The following is a 21,806-nucleotide window of genomic DNA, read 5'->3' on the forward strand; positions in this document are numbered from 1 at the left end:
ATCGCAGGCTTTCGTAAGACCGGCCGCCTGAACGAGAAGCTCGAAGCACGAGCCGGAAACGCAGAGCGCGCGCTGGCCCGTTTCTTCGGGCTGCGTTCAGACTGGGCGAAACTGCAATAACTGGTCTCAGATGCGAGTAAGAAAAACAAAGAAAACATGGCTCCGCACTTCCTTCTTCCTCATGCACCTTCGAATTTTTGGTTGTAAGTAGCACGTATCGAGACGACGGACGAGAACGACAAACACAGGACAAACAAAAAAACTGGAAATAGGAGCCGTATTTTGGTCCTCTTTCATTGGTTACGAACGTCACCGCCCCGGGAAAGATGGCCTACGTCACGGCAACGGTGGTGACGTATTTCACAGTGGACAGCACCAGTGTCAGAAGACCAAACCGAAGAGAAGTGAAACGTTACAAAATAAGGCCAGAGGCCAAGAGCTTGCTACTTGTTTCTCGCTCTCGCCTGTCGTCTCTGTCACGCTGTTCATTACAAAACAGGTGTCGCGAACTAGCCCAAGCTGCTCCATTTGTAAACCTCCGAATAGCCAAGGCAAGGCTACGTTAATGAGCTTCGCGTGTGAACCAGGCTATTCTTTGCGATGTGCGTTTCAGCGGACGGCGTTGATTTACACAAAAATCGTGGAGTTGAGATTGAGGCGAAGCATGCAGCCGAGAACACGGTTCAGCTCTGTCCATGACCTACGAATTCAAGCCTGAGGTGCCAGTCGTCTTTGCAAAGGTCTCAGCTTTGTAGCAGTAAGGACAGTACTTTGCTCCTGTGAAATACCGAGCCGCAGCCAGATATTGAGCTTTTACAAACGCTTAATGAAATATCAGCACCTCTCAGCAGCGTCTTCTTTCACGCAACCGTGTACTAGACATCTCTACATGGAAGTGCAAACAAGTACTGTTCTTAATCCAGCTGGGCACGGCCTCTGTCGATACCGTTACGCTCCCATCAGCCCAAACTGTCTCTCTCCATGGCTCAACATGAACTGTACCTTTGAGTGGCCGCTGGAACTGCCAACCCCAGTCCTCTTTAACCCTCTTCCGCACTCCTCGGGTGTCTGGTTAGAGGCGGTTTAACTAGAGCATCATCTGGAGGCCCTCGATACTGCAAGCAATGAGAATTTTAAACGCTTAATCTATGTCCTTTAAGAAACTGAACTCTCTCTCTCTCTCTCTGAATCTCAAGGCGGATCGCGGAGCTCGAACTGAGAGAGGAGAGCGTGTAACGGTGCAGTTACACCGGTATGCGAAATCTCGGGCCTTCGCATGCCATCTCAGTGCGGGCTGTTCCTACGCCTCGAAAGTCGCCTTCTCTGCACAGCGACGCCTCAACACCACTCTACATCTCGCGCGTTTCCACAGAGTCGGTCGTCGGAGCGCGCTTCGAGAGGCGCGCAGGCGTAAACATCGCGCGCCCCTTTTTACGACGCCTCTAATGGGCCGAGAAAGTATCGCCGGCAGAGACGCACATTAGCATGTCCGCGGGGAGCCCTCCGTTAGAAGCAGCGAGTAGGAAGGGGGCGTGTGTATCGAAGCGAAGGCTTGCTTCGATACGCATTGCCCTCCGCTATACTCTCTGCCGGGCCTCGCGCGTCGAGCGGCTTTTCGTCACCCGGTCGAAAGGCCTAGGCAACCCTACAGCCTATACAACTTCCGATGTGAGCTATACGTGGCGGTCCGTGAGTTAAAAAGAAGCTTGGTAACCCTAACAATAGCGTGGTCCATGTTTGTCTTGATGTCGAAAACGGAGTAAAGATACCCCCTGTTCTGATGCATTGGTTTATTCGCCTTTCTGAGGATTTCGCTTTCTTCTCGGTATAGCTGGCAAGCTGGAATGACCAGGCACAGCACGCGTAGCGCCGCTGCGATCGTGTGTACCAAGAGCGTATTACAGCTGGTAGCAGTCGAGACAGTACCTCTTTGCTGGTACCGAATATTTAATTTAACCGAATATATTCTAACGGAATCGAAACATTTCTCGAAAAAGTTTTGCAAAGCAAACTACAGGTGAATCTAAAACAGTAATATCTACAGCACCAAGAGCTCCGTAACACAAACGTTGTGGCCGAAATGTTTAGTTGGTCAGCTGATGCCGAGAACTATACGTGTTCACGACTTCGCGAAGAACTGACGGTGCACTACATAGAAACGAACGAACGAACGAAAAAACGAATGAATGAATGAATGAATGAATGAATGAATGAATGAATGAATGAACAGAAAGCGATAAAGAAAGAGAAAAATGAAACAAAATAAACGCAGAAAGAAGCAAACAAAGAAAACAAACTCTCCTCTTTCTTGCTCTTGCTTTTCTTTCTCGAAAGGGGGGAAGGGGCTGTTGGAAACATAAGCCGGAGAGAGCTTCCCCGGTCGGCTGTGGACGGCAGGTCCCTCAGGGAGCAAGGACCCTCCTCCCGCTTATCTGCTTCTATTGAAAGCCCGTTAGCGCGGCTGCTCGCGGTCTCGCCGCCTGCGATCGCCGACACCGCGGCCGGCAGCGCGCCTAGCAGATTTATTGGGGCAGCCGCCTCTTCTATCGCGGGAGCAGACTGCCGCGTCGTCGATTTATGAAGAAGTTTCTCGCCGGCCCCCGCGGCGAGCGATCGTTTCTGCTCGCATATCCGTCGGTGCCGCCCGCGCTTTTTGCCTCCGTCCGTCGTCGCATGCAGGAGCGGACGGCGCCCGTCAGCCAGCGTCTCTGGCGCCGATCGGGCGGAGATAGGCACTGCCTCTCGCGTTTCGACGAGCTGCTCTCCGTTTCCGGGCCGGACGCGCGGCTCGAGGCGCCGGGACGCCGCCTCGCTCGGAGTACACGGCGCGAGATCTTTTTCCCCTGCCACCGCTGCGCGATGCATTAACGGCGGCGCTAGGCGTCGGATGCGGCACATCAAACACGGACGCAGCTGACTTTTGGTCGCCACCGTTCCTTCTAATGCGATACCGCATGTACAGCTCACGCACAAGCGTGTCGACGTGAGCCTGTTGCCATAGGGTTTCGCGGTAGAAAAGCTTTGAACTTAGTGCTTCAGAAGTAGTGAAGTAGTTGCAGTGAAATACGATTGCTGAAAAGGGGGCATATACCTCGTTCCGGCAAATCTGCCTGCAGCGCTGGATATGACACGAGGAAAGGTAAGCCACACGAAATGTCATGTAAAATTGACAAATGTAGGTCAAATTGACAAATTTTATGTAGGTACGCGATAACAGTGAGAAGGAAGAACTTCATGACAGGAAGTGAAGAGGAGGCGGCTTGAGGCAGATTGCTCTGACGATAGGATAATGAGGAGAAAAGGCGTAGTAACAGGCCTTGATGAATATTCAGAGCGAGAAGTCTGGCGCACTTGCCATAATAACGAATCAACCTATTCTCAGTGTTCCAGCCCTGCGAATTAAGCATACACGCCACCACGAGCTGCTATCGCGACGAGCTAACCATTTGGGAGGTCGTGGGTTCGGATCTCACCGGCGGCATGTGGTTGTTTTTCTTCTGTTTTCTAATCAATTATCATTAAAGTAATTACCCAATTAATCTCCCATTTACGAACACCACAAATCAAAAAAAAATCCCCTATGCTCCTTTGTTTCAGTGACTGTTGGCTTCCGTCACACTGTAACTTGATGATTGTTCGTGACGTCAGCTCGAAAAAGAGGATGTGCATGAATCGACGAGCAATGCGACTTAACATTTTTTTTTGTTGACGTCGAACGAGATAAAACATTATTTGCACGGTGAAAAAAAAAGATGTACAATAAACAAGCAAAACAGCCAGTCATATCATCAAGGTGCGCGCGACATAATTAGAGGCCAAGGTTACTAACAGCAAACTTGGTGTTGTCTTCGTTCCTCCTTTCCCCTTTGCCTCCTAATTCCCTAAACAGCGGCCGAGAACCATCCCTCCACTTGGAATGATGGCTTTTATTATTCATTAATCTTCTCTCGCTCTCAAAACCCTGAGCTCCCCGCTCAAGCAACGTTCAGCAGCATTCCGAGGACCCTTTTCTTGACTAATTAAAAAGCAGCTTTCCGTCACCTACAATCTAGTTTGGATTTGAACTTAACGGACCATTCAGAGTGCGGCTTCGCGGACCGTAAGTAAAGTGCTGTTGAATACATGTAAGGCTGTTAGTTGAGGTGTCATGTGTTGCTGTTTGCGAGGCCGGAAATGCAAACAAGTTCCAGCCGGCCGGAAGTGGCCACGATGGGGCCTGCGGCTCTTCGCACCCATTCCCTCTTTGCAACTAATACGAAGCTAAAACGCGGCCACAGCGGGAGAGGCCAACAAGATAAGCTGACGACCCAACGGCCATATTTACTTTAATGAACAGCAGACGAGCAGGGGACAAGAAATGCCTTTAACGCCCTTGGTTCAGTGCACCCCACATTCCTCCAACGTCCTCCACGAATAAGCGGCGACGTCGGCCGTTCGCTCAGAAAACTAATGCTGGGCGGTGATATATTTGTCGATGCTAGAAGCGCGTCCCACCAGGCATCGGGTCCAGGATCACCGCCGCATTGCCGAAGGAGGAAGGAAACGTGGGCCGGTGACGGGGAGTAGGGGAAGTGAAGGAAAAAACTGTATTCACATATTTACAATATTTACAAGAGCGGGACTGAGAATGGCTCTCAGTGGAAGGGCAACGTCTTCGTCAACCGTAGTCGACTGGAGCTAGCAGGCTTCTCGGCCACACTCACGGCCGAGTTAAATATCGTCCGGTTTCCCCAGATCCCTGGCTAGGGAATAATGGTCGACGAGCACTGTCCAATCCGATGGACCGAAGGGGACGTTCTTGTCACCACCCACGGCTGGGCAGGTGCGAGCTTTTCCACTCTCCCACAGCTGGGCCGATGAGAGGGGGAGAATGCTGACTCATCCAGCACTGCGGGAAAGGAATCTCCCGAAGTCCTCCAGCAGGGGAATGAACTTGCCTCCCCGCCGATTGCCCAGAACGCGAGTCGGGGACACAGAATTCTTCAATTATCCGCCAGCGTGACCGGCGCCGCCAGGTCGCCTCCGCATTCACGGTGGTTGCTCGGACAATAGCTCCTGGGCCTCGCCTGCCTTCGTCGCCGCTGCACTCTGCTCAAGGAATTTCGCTGGGATTACTGCTGACAATGGCCTTTGACATTTCTGCTACACTAATCCGCTGAGGCTCGGAGGGGCATTCCAAGCATCCAACTTCCCATGGTCGTCGCGAGGTTGTCGACCTCGATGAATGTTCACGGTAGCTGCATGATCGGGCCCACGTGGTCCGAGTGGACACGGGTGTGACGGGAACACACAAAGAGAGTTAAGGGGGGGGGGGGGGGGGGTAGAAACATAACAGCACGTCCGCCGCCCGAAGAGGTCTCGTAGTGGTTGCAGCCAACGCTGCTGCGCGCAGAGACCTGGAGTTGTGTCCGTTCGGCCTTTGGTCACAGCTGGGCCCAAAGGTTCTTCTTGCTTCGTTGACAGCTGTAACGAGCTCAACCAGCAAAGTCCAAAGCCCAACAAGCAGAAAGCGCCAAACTGACTTCAAGAACCGCCAAGCTGTTTTCGGTCAACAAAATCTCTTTAGAGAAAATGAGCTGTAGCGTGAAATTTACGTCCTCCTCCGAAAGTTGACATGTTTGACCAAACCAGAATACACAGAGCTTGTTTAGCCAAAAGGGAGGAAAATTTTCTAAAATTTTGGGGGGGTGCCGTAGCACGGTTTATGTCACAGAAAGCCACCGCCCGTGAGAGCACAAAGGGAAGGTGGAGCTGCTGAACACACATACAAAACAGACAAAAAATGATTCCCGCTAAAGCAAAAAAAGAAAATACAAATTTGCATAGCGGAATAACGTCCGTGGAGTCAGGAAAGGGCATTACACGGGAAAGCTTCGGCTGAGGCCATCAGCGTTTCCATTACCTCGCACTTTACTGCAACGCATGTAAACTGAGTCCGGCAATGCCAATCTCCAAAATTTCGCTCTCATTTCGCATAGGAGAGTGTAATGAACAAAAGAACAAAAAACAAGCATTAAACTCAATATGAGATTATGCGTCATATCCGCCCCTTGCGCGGCCGCGGTCCGACAGCTGCTTTAGCAGATGAGACATTGCATAATGCTAGGAATGAACAAAAGAGACAAGCATTCAACTCAAGACGGGATTATTCCTCGAATCCGTCTGCAAACAGCGTTGCGATCAGAGGAATTTACTGCTTCCTATTTTTCAGCCGCCCCCTGCGCGGCCGCGGTCCGATAGCTGCTCTAGCAGGTGCAACAGGACACAAGGCTAGGAATTTCAGCTTGGGACCCTTAACTGTTCTTCGTCCAAGTCTCGCGGTTCTGAAGTTTAGCTGACGCTCAGAAAGCAGAATGCGAGAAGGGAGCGAACGAGTGCGAATGCCGTGCCAGCGTATCTGTCTCTCTCGGATTGGGTTCGCGCGTTGCGTTCTCTTGGCTTGTGTTCCCACGGGGCGGGTGCGAACTCTTGAGCACCGAGGCGCCAAATTGGGGCGGCTACGCGGTTTGGATTTCAGTCGAGCATTCAACAAGGGCCGCACTTTCCCCTTAATTAACTCTTCCCGTTTGGCCACCTCTGTGCGCTGCCGCTCCGTGGAAACCTTCGCAGGTGGTTTGCGTGGCGCGTCACTAGCAATCGCTGAACCATTACAGGTAAAGTCGCTGGCGTTCGCCTCATGATCAGTTTGTAAAATTGCCTGTTCTAGCTCACCACCGTGAGAATTTATCAGGCTTACTGGGTCATGTTTGCCCTCGTCACCCGCGTGCTCTGCTGGCGCTGCGAAGTCTGGAGCCTTCGAAATGGTAAGGACCTGCGCAGCATCATCTCCAAAACAAAGGCCTTTTTCTTTGGGCAGCATATCCAAGCGATTTGAGAAAATCGAGGGATACTGCAAAGGCAGGTTTTGGGAGACGGCTGCCTTGGTCAGACGCAGCTCGAGGGGGCTCTCGATCGCGACGCGGGCAGTAAGCTGGTCGTGTTCGATACCTTTCCTATCCTTATACTGGCGGTACAGCAGGCCAGAACGGAGCTGGAAAGGTATGTTCTTCCGTGACACACCTATGTCACTTTGGGGACTCAAATTTCGTAGAGTCTGGTCTTTCTCTTGCTCAGCGGTGAACGTTTCTCTGTCCACACGAAGGAGTTCGAGAAAGCCATCTGAGTGGGGCAACACTAGATTCGTATTCAATTCCTCACCTAGCCCCAGCTCATCACATGCGCCTGCTTCGGAAGACTCACTATAGCCTGCACTACTGTCGGTACTCTTTACCGCTGTGCTAGAGGTGAGTAAGTCCTGGGCTGGCTCGTCATTAGGTAGCGCGGAGCCGTCACGGGTAAAGTCGCCGGCGTTCGCCTCATCGCCAGTTTGCAATAAAGCCTGCTCTAGCTCATCACCCTGAGAATTTACAGGCTTCGGGCTTACAGGTTCAGGTTTGCCCTCTTCAACCACGTGCTCTGCTGGCGCCGCGACCTCACGAGCCTTCGAAATGGTAAGGACCTTCGCAGCGTTATCTCCAAAACAAAGGCCTTTTTCTTGGGGCAGCATATCCAAGCGATTAGAGAAAATCGAGGGATGCTGCTTAGGCAGGTTTTGGGAGACGGCTGCACCGGTCAGACGCACCTCGAGCGGGCTCTCGATCGCGACGCTGGCAATGGGCAAAGACACGCTGGTTTCAGCGGAGCATAACTCATTTTCGGGTGTTTGGTCGCGAGCGGCTGTCGTTCCCTGATCGTTGAACTGATCATTGTTTCGAGGCAGCGCTGAGGCGCATTCCTCGCTTACAATAGAACTTGCAGTTGCCACTTTCAGCGCGCGACTGCTTTCTGGAGGACTGCCTTTTTGCGCTGCGCCTACGCCTATCTGGGTTGCAAGGAAAATCTGCGCGGCATCGCGCTTTTCATCTAACGCCGCGCTCTGGCTTGGAGCGCCACAGTCGCTGTCAGGTGGCAGACAACGACGCTCTGTGCCGCAGATTATCACATCAATTTCCCGACTGTCACTGTTCTTCTGAGCAACTACATTGTGCGTAGCTGACCAAGCGAGGCTCTTTGGCTGGTCACTGACGCACTGACGGGAGCGCGGCCCGCTGCTATCACTTCGGCTTTTAGACTCGGTCTGTACGCGAATTCCGAAGTATCGGAAGAGGGCACTTTTGGCTTTGTCGTAGTTTCTGGCATCCTCATCGGACAGTCGCGCTAATACGGCGCTGACATCGCAAGGAAGGATGGCCAGCAACATCATTGACCATTCGCCCTGATCTAGTTCTTCCTCCGCACATACCTGTTCAAAATTCGCGAGGAACGTTCTGAAGCTGTCGCCTCTCTGAAAAGTCCGCAACCGATCTCGGGCCCTTTTTCGTCTGAGAAATTGAGTCGTACGTATGAGCTCCTGCTGCTCTCGTTTACGTAGTTCCTCGAGCTCAGCGCGTCTCTTACGGCATTGCTCCTGCCATTCTTTTTCAACCCTGTCGGCCTTCTCCTTGCGCTCTTTTTCAATCCTGTCAGCCTCCTTCTTAGCGGCTTCCTTGCGGTAAAGGCGTTCTTTTTCAACCCTGTCGGACTCCTCCTTGCGTTCCTTTTTAACCCTGTCGGCCTCCTTCTTAGCGGCTTCCTTGCGGTAAAGGCGTTCTTTTTCAACCCTGTCGGACTCCTCCTTGCGCTCTTTTTCAACCCTGTCGGCCTCCTCCTTAGCGTTCCTGATTCCCTCCTGAATGACTTCCCAGGTCTCCCAAATTTTGTCACCCTCCTCCTTAGCACCACATTCCTTAATAGCCTCAATCAGCTGCGGCTCTCTGTGACTCTTCCTGGCCTCAATACCCAGCTTTTCACACAGCAACATCAACTCTGGCTTCTTTAGCTTGCTCAAATCCATGGCAACTTCCGAACGAGGACTTTCATAAAATAAGCTGCTACGTGAAATGCTTAAGCGAGCACGTGCAGAAAAACAATCTACAGGTAGTGATAAATTTCCAGAGTTATCAAGCCTGGCAGATTCTTAAAGAAAGTCAAGCGCTCACCACTGCTGAAGCCAGGACCAAGCGTGGAAGATCCCGCCGCTGCCAACCAGTTGATATATTTGTCGATGCTAGAAGCGCGTCCCACCAGGCATCGGGTCCAGGATCACCGCCGCATTGCCGAAGGAGGAAGGAAACGTGGGCCGGTGACGGGGAGTAGGGGAAGTGAAGGAAAAAACTGTATTCACATATTTACAATATTTACAAGAGCGGGACTGAGAATGGCTCTCAGTGGAAGGGCAACGTCTTCGTCAACCGTAGTCGACTGGAGCTAGCAGGCTTCTCGGCCACACTCACGGCCGAGTTAAATATCGTCCGGTTTCCCCAGATCCCTGGCTAGGGAATAATGGTCGACGAGCACTGTCCAATCCGATGGACCGAAGGGGACGTTCTTGTCACCACCCACGGCTGGGCAGGTGCGAGCTTTTCCACTCTCCCACAGCTGGGCCGATGAGAGGGGGAGAATGCTGACTCATCCAGCACTGCGGGAAAGGAATCTCCCGAAGTCCTCCAGCAGGGGAATGAACTTGCCTCCCCGCCGATTGCCCAGAACGCGAGTCGGGGACACAGAATTCTTCAATTATCCGCCAGCGTGACCGGCGCCGCCAGGTCGCCTCCGCATTCACGGTGGTTGCTCGGACAATAGCTCCTGGGCCTCGCCTGCCTTCGTCGCCGCTGCACTCTGCTCAAGGAATTTCGCTGGGATTACTGCTGACAATGGCCTTTGACATTTCTGCTACACTAATCCGCTGAGGCTCGGAGGGGCATTCCAAGCATCCAACTTCCCATGGTCGTCGCGAGGTTGTCGACCTCGATGAATGTTCACGGTAGCTGCATGATCGGGCCCACGTGGTCCGAGTGGACACAGGTGTGACGGGAACACACAAAGAGAGTTAAGGGGGGGGGGGGGGGGGGTAGAAACATAACAGCGGGAAAATTCAAAATCTCGCTTCGCGACACCACACGTGCACAGAAAAAAATGAGAAAGAAAGAGAGGAAAACTTAATTATATATCGGTCGGGTCCGTTTTTCTAGGAACAGCGGAAAGTGAGCTCCTGGTCCAGTCCTCTTGAGGTCATAAATAGCGGAAGGGCATAGCGCTATGCTACACAACTCAGTATGTGCTTCAATAAGCGCCTCTTCCGCTCTCTTCGCCAAGCCATTTCGCGCACGTTTTCTTGATCGTCGTTTCTTTGCAGCTTTCAAAAACCGTCTGCGTAGGCGTGTGATTTGTCTAAGGCCCAACGTTTTCGAGGTTGGCTTGCCATCTCTCCACATTCGACCCTATATATAGACATCCACGTTCGAACTCCATCTCACTCTGACGAATAATCTTCCCCGATTTATCGGGCAGGGAGCGACACAAGATCGACTTTGCTCATAGGTCACGACATTTCTTGACAGGTTGGGAGGCAGGGCGATGCGCCAGGATACCAGTGGAGTGACGTCTCTCGTACGGCTGCACCGCACTGTCACCGCCTTGTCCATGTCTGCGTTCGCTAGCACCTCGTTTGAAAACAGGCTTCCTCTGCGTCTGGCGCGTATTTAGATGCGTGCAAACCCGGAATGGCAATTCGGGTCACGTCAGTATCACTTTGCCGTCTTTCTTCGCCTCTTTCTTGACGTGAAAAACTGCGAGGACACTTTGGCAACTAAAGTGCTGAGAGGCGAAAGTCGAGGACACTAAGCCGTGACGACTTCCGGTGGATGTGACGTCACACGGTTCCCGTGGCTATATCGATACCAAAATTATACATCTTTCGGGGATCTTGTGTTAATTACGCTCAATTACACATTTTTTATATCTAATTTTACACAAATCCGACGTTTTTCCGACCATTCTGTGACAATTTTCACTATGCCGTGACGACTTCCGGTGGATGTGACGCCACACCGTTCCCGTGGCTATATCGACGTCCGTGCTATTTCGACGCAATTTCGACATTTTTGCCTATAATTAACTAACTAATCTACAGTCATCAAACCTGGCTTCTAGGTTAATTTTTCCCTCCTCTATCTGAAGCAACCATTTGGTATTCTTCTATCTTTTTTAGTTCCCGAGTTAAACGCGTGTGGCACGCTTTGTTAACAGACGACAGTATGAGCCATTGAAGGCTTTCGCCTTAATACGCGATATGGAGCTCCTTTCTGAAGCTCTTAACGCATTGCAGGGCTCAAGCGCTCACTGCTTAATAAAATACACGCTCCAGTCACTTGGAGGAGTTTAATATGCCTCTCTGTTTGTCCTTAGGCTGACGGCTTTAATAATACATTATTACGCGGCGGGCTCAGCGCTAGCGCTCCACCCCGAGCTCTCTTCTTTCTTCTGCCTTATAATAATACGTAAACGATTTTATCAGTATATACAATATACACAAATCCTAGGCCGCTCAGCTCGAAGTTTGCAGAGGGGGAGGCTTCGCAACTCTAAGATGAAGTATACTGACCAAAAGCTTGGATTGCACTGGAAGTGAGCAACAGCAAAACTGGGCTGGCTGTCGCTCTACGGTAAGCTTTATATTCCTTCTGTCGCATTGCACTTTTTTCTTTCTGAAAGGCGCGCAAGAATTGCGGACGAAGAAACTCTGCGCATGCAGCGAAGCTGATTTCCCAAAGCACATGCAACGGCCGAGAATGGATAGAGCTACGGATATAACAAGCAGCAACGCAGATAGTCGAGGAGTACGGAGAAAGAGAGAGAGAGAAAGGAAAAGAAAGAAAGCGAACAGAACCACGGCAGGCAACGAGATCCTCAAGTTGGAGAAACGCGTCGATTTCGCGAAGACAGCAGTCGTGCCAAAGCCGGCCCTGATTAGACTTTCTCCGAAGCGCATAAAGAAAGGAAAGAGAAAGGAGGAGGGTGCATAGCCTCGAGAGGACGGGAAAAAAAATTGAGACATTAAGAAAGTTGGAGCTACGCGTTGCACGAGCGCGCGCTTACGCGAGCCACATTACTCGCGCTCGATCGGCCCGCGCGCCTAGGGGGAACAGACGCAGAGAACACAAGTCCCGCGGCTTTGGCGCGGCGAGCGAAAAATTACAATCGACTCTCGCGTATGCCGCCTTCGCCCCGGTACTGGTAAGGGAGCTGAAACTGCGATGAAGCGAAGGAGAGAAGGAGGCCAGGGAAATGCCAGCAGCAATTTTGGAGACTCGTTGGTTCAAAACAAGAAGATATTCGGAAGGATATGCGCAGAAAAAGAAATTAGTTTTTGTTTTCATTCTGCCGTGTAGAGCTCTGAGCTCCCGCAGAGGTATATGAATTCTTCGTTTCCTTCTTCCGAAGTGGCATTCCATTCGCTTTGTTTCGCTGACTTCTTCTTTTCGACTTGGATTTGATTTCCGGCTAAAATCAAAGCTTTGGCAGCGAATCTCGCTCGGAGGGCGCAGCGCAAATCAGAACCGCAAGTCGAACATCTCGCGAGACGCGGTCCGCTGATCGTGCAGCTGTCCTAAGCAGTGCCTTCCAATTTTGCCGGCTTGTGCAGATAAAGAAGAAAGTGGCGAATAATGCACGTAAAAAAGCAAAGTAGAAATTGGCGAAGTGAATAAGTCGCATTAAAAGTGCTCACGGGAGGCTGCGCGTCGTGTTCTCTATATTACGGGTTTTAAATCAGACGCGGTTTACACCGAAAGCGACATTATTATAGTGAGAAACAAAACTTAAGCAGTGGTATTCTTAGTAATTCTTGTAGTTAATACAATATACTCTTGTGTTACTTCCTGCTGTATTTCTTGAAAAAGGGGGTCCTGGGGTTTCTCAAGTGATTTCCGATCACTTTTTACCGGGACCTACACACATCTATGGTGTGAATAAAGAACTTGACTGAAGCCGGCGTACGAAAAACAATCAGCGCACGCTATTGGTGAACTTTTTGCGTTGATCTGCAAAGGAAGAAGCACTAACAGGAACATGACAGAGGCCAGATGTTAAATTGTAGTGCTTAGCTGCGTCACAGGAATACGTGCACCTTTAACGCCGCACAGGGGCAGCTTCGTGAAGGCATCTTTATTGGTAACTCCACAAAGAAAACACAGCACTGCAAACACGTACATCGAAAGCACATCGAAATGCTGAACAGATAAGGGTGCTTTCTTCCGTTTCTTGCCCTCGGTTTCTTCTGCTGGAAAGTCCATGCGTAGACAGATGCACTCCTCGGTTAGGCCTCACTCACTCAAGGAGGTTGTGATGGGTCAGGCGCCCGTTACACCACAGCCAAACTGAGTGAGGGAGCCCCTCCAAGCGGATGACGTCGTCCTCGGCTTCCTCTCTTCTCTAATTTTTGCTTTGTCGACTACATTCAGCCGATAACTCTGCGCTCTTCAAGATGGCGTTGCCTCTGCTTCAGCTTCGCTCAGTGGGAGTTACGAAGAAAGGACGCTGATCGGAGAACAGCGGAGCTACAGTCAAGAGACGCCGTTTTACCGCCCCCGGCTGGGCGTAACCCCACCGCACAGGCGTTTTCTGCGAACTGTGCGTGGCGCAGTTGCGCTCACTGAAAGGTGATACCCCGTCCGGCAGCTGTGCACAGTCATGAGCTTCTCGTGTTACCGAGCGTCGGATGATTACGGAAGGGAAGCATGCGCCGACTAAACAGCGACGTCCTCAGCTGCCTATGGCCTTCGCGAGTACACGAACTAGACCCTATAAAACTTGCTGCGACGACAGAAGAAGCGTGGGAGCGACGTGAAGTTATCCTCTCGGCCTTCCCTAATAGTGCTGGTCGAGCCGTGACCTTATGGATTGATGTTCTTTAAGTATGTATTGCAGAATGGCCGCATTACTGAAACATTCTCGTTGTGAACACGTCGGTGAAGAGACACCGAGGACTACAAGATTAGCACGGAAACGACCCAAGCTGGCTGATACTGCCTCGTTGCTTTCCATTAAGGAAAAGGGAGTGATCTGCGGAAGCCACGTGGGCAACAGCAACGAGGAACAAAAGACGGAGGGGGAGGGGGGGGGGGGAGAGAAGGAAGGACTTGCATCACATGCTCACTCACTATGCTTCACTACGCTTCACTGGGCATAACACCGAGCGACTGCATTATTCGGGAAATAAGGAAAGTCCATCGGTATCCTCAAACGCAACGACGCCACCTCACCGCCTTGCCCGTCCGTCCGGGTGTTCGAGAGCTCTATCCCGTATCCATCCGAGTGCACAACGATCAACCGGACGGCGACGCAGCCGCTGCTCCCCGAGATCGGTCTCAGGCGGCGGAGCCCACCGAAGAGGCCTCCTCCACGCGAGCAATCTTGGTCGCCTCCGTCGCGTCTGCGCTGCAACTCCCTCGTAGCCCGGCGGCTGCAGCGGCGGCGTGCATCATCATCTCGTGGCGGGGGACGAGAGGCCGACTGGCGCTTTCCGGAGCGCAGGCGGCAGCTTATGCGGCCGGCCGGCGCGCGTCGAGGCGACGACGGGCGCCCTTATCATCATCGGCGGCGGCACAGCGCCCTTGCCTCGCGTCTCCGGTTTCGGTCGCGGTCGGCGGCGTCGTCCCCTCGCCCCGCAGCGCGGCCAAGACACGCTGCTGGCCAGGGGAAACTCGAGCAGCGCGCTCTCGGAACGCCCTCCGGCCACCGCCGCCGAGAAGAGCGCACACAGCGATATGTGTGTGCGTGGCGCCGTACAACCTCCCCTCCTCCTTTCACCCCATGTCTTCTTTTTTTCGCGCGGGGAGGGGGCATGCTGTGTGCAGCTCGTCCGCTGCCATATTCGCTATATCAACGGAAGTGACGCGTCGGCCGGAAAATCCCACAGCAAAGCCGGAAGTGCTCTGATGTTCAGATGTTAACTCCGTAGGCCGTTCAGTAGGTCGTGATAGGTCTAGTGCGAAGACCTTATTCTGTCTTCAGGACCAACATCGTGGTACAGTTGTAAGTCCGGTGAAATGAGAGCCAATCGGGCACGAGCTAACAAAGCTACAGGCTATGTAGCTTGGATGCTGAATCGCTGGCTGTCGTGAACTGCCGGCACACAGGCACACATCAGCCATGATACATACGCAAGTGTCCTCTAGGTGAGGACACGTCTGTCAACCCGGCACCACAGTAGGTGACGCCAGCTCGCTAGCTTGGACAACGCTATGCATTATTTAAGGGTGTAGAGTCCATAGGCAACGCACGAAGCATCGCGATAACAAACAACACGGTGTTGAGGAAGCCCGCTGAGAGAACCACAGTGCTGCCCATTCCCGACGCCCTAACAAAACCGTTCAAATATACCACAACTGTGCTAAAAGGGCAGACAAAATGGACGGTTCTCTCTGTCTCCTTCTTAGTAAGCATGGAGGGACATTTTGTCGCGTATTCTCCCTCGCTTCGCAGGACACAGGAATTGGGAGGCGCTTCCATAATCTTTGCCACATCCCGTACTACCTTGTGGAGGGACCTTTGAGGCGATGAAACGATAAAAAGAGCGCTCCAGATACGACGAATGTCGTGTTCACGTCATCGTTGACATCATTGTCATCGAGGCAAGTTCCACGCAGAACAGAGGGCTATTCCAGTGATCTCATGTCAAGTATACGGACGAGGGACGCTCCCTATACCAAGAACAAAGCGATGAGCGACTTTGTTTTAATGATCCACAGCATCCGCACACTTTTTCGCAAGCGCTGACAAAATGCCTATTGGCACACGTTTGCAAATGGACGTGATTTGTTTTCGCTAGTCCCCCCCTCCACCGAGACAAACAACATTCGCCGTAGGTTTGCTGACACAGTCCACCAATAGCTTAACTAGGGCAAGTAAATTAAAAAAAAAAGAATACGTGCTCGTCGAAGTGTTCTAACGGAGCCAACGTGTATCATCGCGGCTGGCAAACGAATTCGGTACCTCTAATGTGAGAAAGGTACAGCCCCCTTCAAAAGTATACACCCAAGGGGTTTGCTTCTAAGGTGTTTAGCGTGGCTCCTTAGCAAATCAAGCAGTCCAAACCTTGGCAGGATAGAGGACACAAAGCCATTCCTCTTTCAAAAGATTACGGTCGCCGAGGATGAATAACGAGGCATGCTGCAGGCCTCACAAGCAAACGTTTCCCTTGGGCTGTATACTTTTGACGGGGGGTGTACATAGCGTGACAGACTTCTAAGCAAGCGACTGCACTGCCGGGAGACGTCCAGATCAAGGGTCCGCCCCGGCTTCGTTGGGTGTCCAGTTGCGCAGATAGGCCGGCCGAATGCGCCGCCGTGCTGGCGCCGCAAGAGTTCATGGAAGCCCGCCGTCGTTCACTTGGCGCGCGCGGACATCGTCAAGGCCTGCACGCCTATTGACTCGCTGGGCGCTAACGCAAGGGGCGATCGCGCCTATAAGGCCAGATTGTTGGAGGGGCGACGGATGGACCAGCCAGTGGAAGTGAGTTGGAGGTGTATAGACAACATGTGTAGAGAGAGAGATTGTTGGGTCCACAAACACCGACATGATCGTCCATTCATCAAACCTACTAATTAACTGGAGCTAACCAGCCTAGTTAGTAAACTTTGTTGTTCTCGCTGTAATCTCGAACTGAAAGAACTAGCTACAGTCCACCGAAGGGCACCTTATGCTCAGTGAAGTATGTACATGTTGTTGTTAGACGAAAATTTCTCAGTTATAGATAAAACTATACACACGCACCAACACATACTCACACTAAGAGAGATCGGGGGGGGGGGGGGGGGGGGGTAGGAAATATCTGGCTAAGAGAGCCTGAGTTGAATGACAACTAAGTAAATCGTATATACAGGTATATTATATGCAAAGGGAGGGCGATTTCAGTGGGAATGAAAGCGATTGGAAACGCCAAGCAATAATCCAGGCCACAGAGCTGCCGTACATTAGTACAGGCTCCTTGAAGCCTGCCTCCCGTTTATGATGAGGCACCGATGTCAGCGCGGTCTCCCGTCCCCCGTTTCTTTGACCTTACTAATTTCGAAAGTCGGCTTCCAAATCTGGCTGGCGCCACACGGAAGCAGTAAACTGGCACACCGCCATTATGTGTCAACATTAACGTGTGTCGTATTTTTGTTTATTACGATCTATCGGTCATGCTGTTAACGATATGCATTTATATTACATATTACTGCTCCTGTTTCAGTTATTTTTCCCGCCAGCTGACTGCAGTAATGCCCAGGGTACACAGCTCACTGTAACCCTACTTCCACACCATTGGTTCACTGTACACGGGACCGTTCATTGCGGTTCGGTCGCGTGCAAAGATGCGGGGAATTTAAAACCATGCATTATGAAATGTGACATTTAATTCATTGATTGAACTCAGGGCCAGATGCATTGCGGCAATCTCATTCAAAAGTTTAATACTTAGGTTGACATCTCCGTCTTTTTTTACAAATCTCTCTCTCTTACCCTCTCCCTCTCTCACGCAATCTCGTTCGGTCACACCGCTACCAATATTTACCGCTTTGGGCTGGACTACAGGTGCTGCTTCTTTCAAGATGCTTTCGGGACGCTTTCTATGGCCATAGTCTGAGGCTCCCTTGTCAACAGCTCGGTCAGCGACCAACACGCACCAGCACAGCGATATGTTCCACGGGCGCGACAAGCTACTCACGAATAACCTCCGAAATTATTAATCCGTCACTGCAGTCCCGGTGCCAACGAATTAATGCGGCGCGTCAAAAATGCCAGTACCTGTAAGTTGTGCATAGTTTGCTTTTTTGCCCACAGGTGACGCGACAGTACGCTAACCTCCGACCTTTGGCCCCGTCAGACTGCCGGATTTTAATATGTACATGGACCCATAAAGACCTCTGCAGAAAAAACACGCACCACACCATACATCAACTGCGCACAAAAACGGACAACGCCACTCCAGCGCAGTGTACTGCGCTCGACGGACGGTCGATCACCCTCAAATTGCCTCGGGCAGTAGCGACGGGGTGAATGCGCATATTTTTCGCGTAACGCTCTTGCCAACGCCCTTCCTTCCGCCACGACGCGCAGGTGAAGCTGAGTGGCGGCGGTGGAGAGGGGAGGGAGGGGGGGATACGCTTCTGGATATTACGCCGCTTTTGGCCCGTTTCCTTCGGGCGAGGAGACCTTAGTTCACACAGTTCACGCAACGATGCGTTCCGAGCTAGGTAGTTTCGCGTGCATATTTCCATCCAAAGATTAACTCGCATAGAGGACTCATTCAACATTCATAATATTCGCGTACACTAGAGCAGATGTTAAAAAAAATACTACCTATGGCACGTGTATCCGTCTCAGTGCTCCGAATGAAAGTAAGAATTTTGTTAAAGCGTCACGAATTGTTTACTGCACATGCTGATTGACCACAGCATATACTTCTTTCATATGGTACTTTGGTTTGGGCTAGTTGGTTCAGCTAAGGTTGATTATGAAGACGGCGCAAAACAGACAGAACCTCTCTATTTTGCGTGGTCCTCAGAACCAACTTTAGCTTCCTTCATCTTTCAGGCTGCGCCGAGACACCGAGATTACAAACATACTACAGTATTTGTTGCACAGGCATCTCAACCCCATAGTTGCTTTTTACTCGCTTGAATGCCCCGGGAGCGACGGGCGTATCAAATGACGTCTACCATTCAGAATTTTTCCGCCACGACGCCTGCAGTTCAAATGTCTCTTGTCCTAATTCTGAGTGCTGCATGCCGCTTAAATGCTTCCAAATTAAACGTAAACATAAAAACAAAACGAGCACTTCGTATTTTTTTCCCCGAAGTGGCGTGCGTATTCGGCTCTGACCAAGCAATGAAACCAAGCATATGAAAAATTGCGTGGACACTTTGGCAACTAAACTGTTGAGAGGCGAAAGCCGAGGTCACTATGCCGTGATGACATCCGGTGGATGTGACGTCACACCGTTCCCGTGGCTATATCGATACCCAAATTGTACATCCTTCGGGGATCTGAAGTGCTAATTACGTTTAATTACACATTTCTCCATCTAATTTCACACAAATCCGACGTTTTTTCGACCATTCTGTGACAATTTTCACTATGCCGTGACGACTTTGTTGGATGTGACGTCACACCATTCCCGTGGCTATATCGACGTCCTCGCTATTTCGACATTTTTGCCTATAATTAATTAACTAATTGCTCTACTGTCATAAAACTTGGCTTCCAGGTTCATGTTTTCCTCCTCTATCTGAAGCAACCATTCGTTTTCTTCTATCTTTTTTAGTTCCCGAGTTAAACGCGTGTGTGTGACACGCTTTGTTAACGGCAGTATGAGCCATTAAAGGCTTTCGCCTTAGAACTAGAAATGAAAAACGAAGCCACAGAAACTAGGAAATGACTGTCGGGGTGTGGACTCAGCCCGACGCGCCCTCTCACGACAAACGGTGCCCCTCCTGTGGCTCTCCTGGCGGTGGGTCGTCGACTCCCGCCCTCCGCTCAGAACGGAGCCGCCAAACAGGATGCTCTAATGACATCCTCCGAGAGCAGCCCTCCTTTCGGTTGCCGCTCCACTCCTGCCGTGAGTGCCACGCTGAGCTGCCGACGCTGCGATCTGCGCAAGTCGCGCACGCGTTGGAGGCGCAGCCAGCGATGCAGAGGACGGTGAATGTGCTACGGCGAGTGTTTCCATGCGCTTGGAACAAACTCCAGGGTTTCGTGGGATACCGCCTGGTCATGCAACTGATCAAGTCACTGACCAAGCCAGAACGTCGGTTTACGTTGCAGAACCCGAGCGAATCCCTTGTTCGGAATGAACATGGAACGCATATGGGTTCCCATATCCCTTATGATGTCCCATAAGTTTTATGCGTTACCATACGGGTTCTTGTACAGACACACATACTGAGGCGGGTATGGATATAGGGGAACCCATACCCAGATCAGTTCCGCATCAGAACCCACGTGACTCGCTTAATAGCAATGAGTAGGGAATAGGAACGATGACCCGGAAATCCATGCGGGTTCCGAAGTGTCAGGCAATTAATGTTCTGGAGTCGTCCATGACCTAAGCTTTCACTTTTCTCAGTGCTGCAAACGGACGATATTTGGTTAGAAAAGTACGGGGGACGGAGACGTCAGTTGCGTATACTGTTTCACTACAAACGCGCTCTCTTCAGCTCTGGCAGTCAATTTGACATCACATGATATGCAGTGCTATTTGGTGGGGACCGACGTGTACTATTTTGCTACCCAATCGGGAATAGTATGCTCACGGCTGAATATTAACTGCCGGATACGCACAACTGTAGGTCGGGTGCATAGACCGTCCAGAGTTCGAGCTATCGCGAAATTTATTTAGCTGGACACACGTATACCGCTTTTTTTTCATTAGCTATAAGGCTAAAACGAGGCCGCAGGGTTCTAGTCGCCACCCTAATGGCTTAGTGCTCTTAAGATGTGAAGGACCCTTCGAATGCCTGGTTGGGTGTACCAAGCCTGCCTGCGGGAACCGGATTCTAGTATGGTGGTGGTCTGAATACTTTCTAAAACAACAACAACAAAAAACAACAAAAGCGGGCACGTAGGAACTGTTCGTGATGCGCCGGTGCATCTGCTGCAGAGAAGTCGCCAACCCAGGAGCCGTCCTTCAACGTGAACCAGATCACGAAAACAATAATACACTAGAACTAAACGCGTGTCTAAGCATCTTCGTGAATCCAAGGCCTTGTCAGGTAACACTGAGAGGAGACCTACAAAACACGGAGCACATCGTGCTGCTCGTTGTCTTCAACTACAAGGAAAACTGCGGCAACTATAACGAAAAAATTAAGTGTATTTGTAACAAAATTCACTGGCTTATTTTAGCAACGTTTATGTCCAGTACGTCAGGTGCGGTACGGTTTCCGTTCGTGAAATCACGATGCACACTTTTCAAATGCTTCCGCCCGCTGACAGGGGGGGAGGGGGAGCGGGTGGGGAGGGTGATAAGACAGGTTAGAAATCGACAAGACGAAGCGCCCTCCTGTTTCCATTGTTCTGTCTGCTTATATCCTGTCTTGTACTGCGCTACTGCAACAAAACTTTCGATAAGTTTTGTAAAAACTTTCGATAATCTACTCTTTTAGCACAGAGAGCTAAGCCTATCATCATCATCATGATAGGCTTAGCTCTCTGTGCGCCACTGTATTACGAGTTAAAAGAGTAGATTCGTAGGTCGGATGATTGTACCCCTTATACAATACAGTGGCGCACAGAGAGCTAAGCCTGTGCTCCAAACTAATTAATCCCAGTAAGACTCTCACTGCCATTTAATGTTAGCCAGCAAACCGCTGTACAGTCTACTCGTATGTGAAGGCGAGCGCAGATAGGGCAGGAGAGTGCGCAGGACCCTTTATCGCGAGCGCGGTCCGCCCCGCTCCGTCAACTCCGGGAAGGAGAGGGGGCCGCCGGGAAAAATAATACGAAGCGCCCACGACGACCGAGCGGGCGGGCATCCGGTGAGCGCGACTCTTATCGGGGACACGCGACACCCGCCATCATCGCGCCTTGCCCACCCTTCTTCTCCCCCTTCCGCCATCTTGCTCTACGCGGCGTCTGGCGGCATCTCGACGAAACGGCCACCAGGGCCAGAAGCCTTCGCGCGCCGCACGCGGAAACGTGTTCGCTACGTTTCAGTAGCACACCGTGCATAACAGCAGTAAGATCTCGTCGTTTCGTAGGACTTGGAAAATAAGTGGGAAAAGACGAATCTTTACACAACGTAACAAAAATGTTCTCTCGGTGAAAAGACAGAACAGTCATAGAGGTTAAGAAAAAAATTGGTTGGCGGTTTAGCATTGCTAAGCACGAAATATTGTGCGAGAGCAGTTTTTTTGCAGGTGGACACCATCGTCACGTAACTGAAAGCGCGATTGAGGTGTCCACTG

The 21,806-nt window shown here is 51.3% G+C and overlaps 1 protein-coding gene and 1 long non-coding RNA gene across 3 annotated transcripts in view; one reads left to right on the forward strand and one right to left on the reverse strand.

The window, feature by feature from the left end:
• The window catches only part of LOC149364008 (matrix metalloproteinase-2-like), a 228,862-nt gene that overhangs the window by 52,097 nt on the left and 154,959 nt on the right, over nucleotides 1–21,806 (reverse strand). The window lies entirely within an intron of this gene.
• The window catches only part of LOC149364009 (uncharacterized), a 152,164-nt gene that overhangs the window by 20,242 nt on the left and 110,116 nt on the right, over nucleotides 1–21,806 (forward strand). The window lies entirely within an intron of this gene.

This window comes from Amblyomma mixtum, chromosome 2, assembly GCF_055824585.1.
Source record: "Amblyomma mixtum isolate Tamu chromosome 2, ASM5582458v1, whole genome shotgun sequence".
Classification (NCBI taxonomy): Eukaryota; Metazoa; Arthropoda; class Arachnida; order Ixodida; family Ixodidae; genus Amblyomma; species Amblyomma mixtum.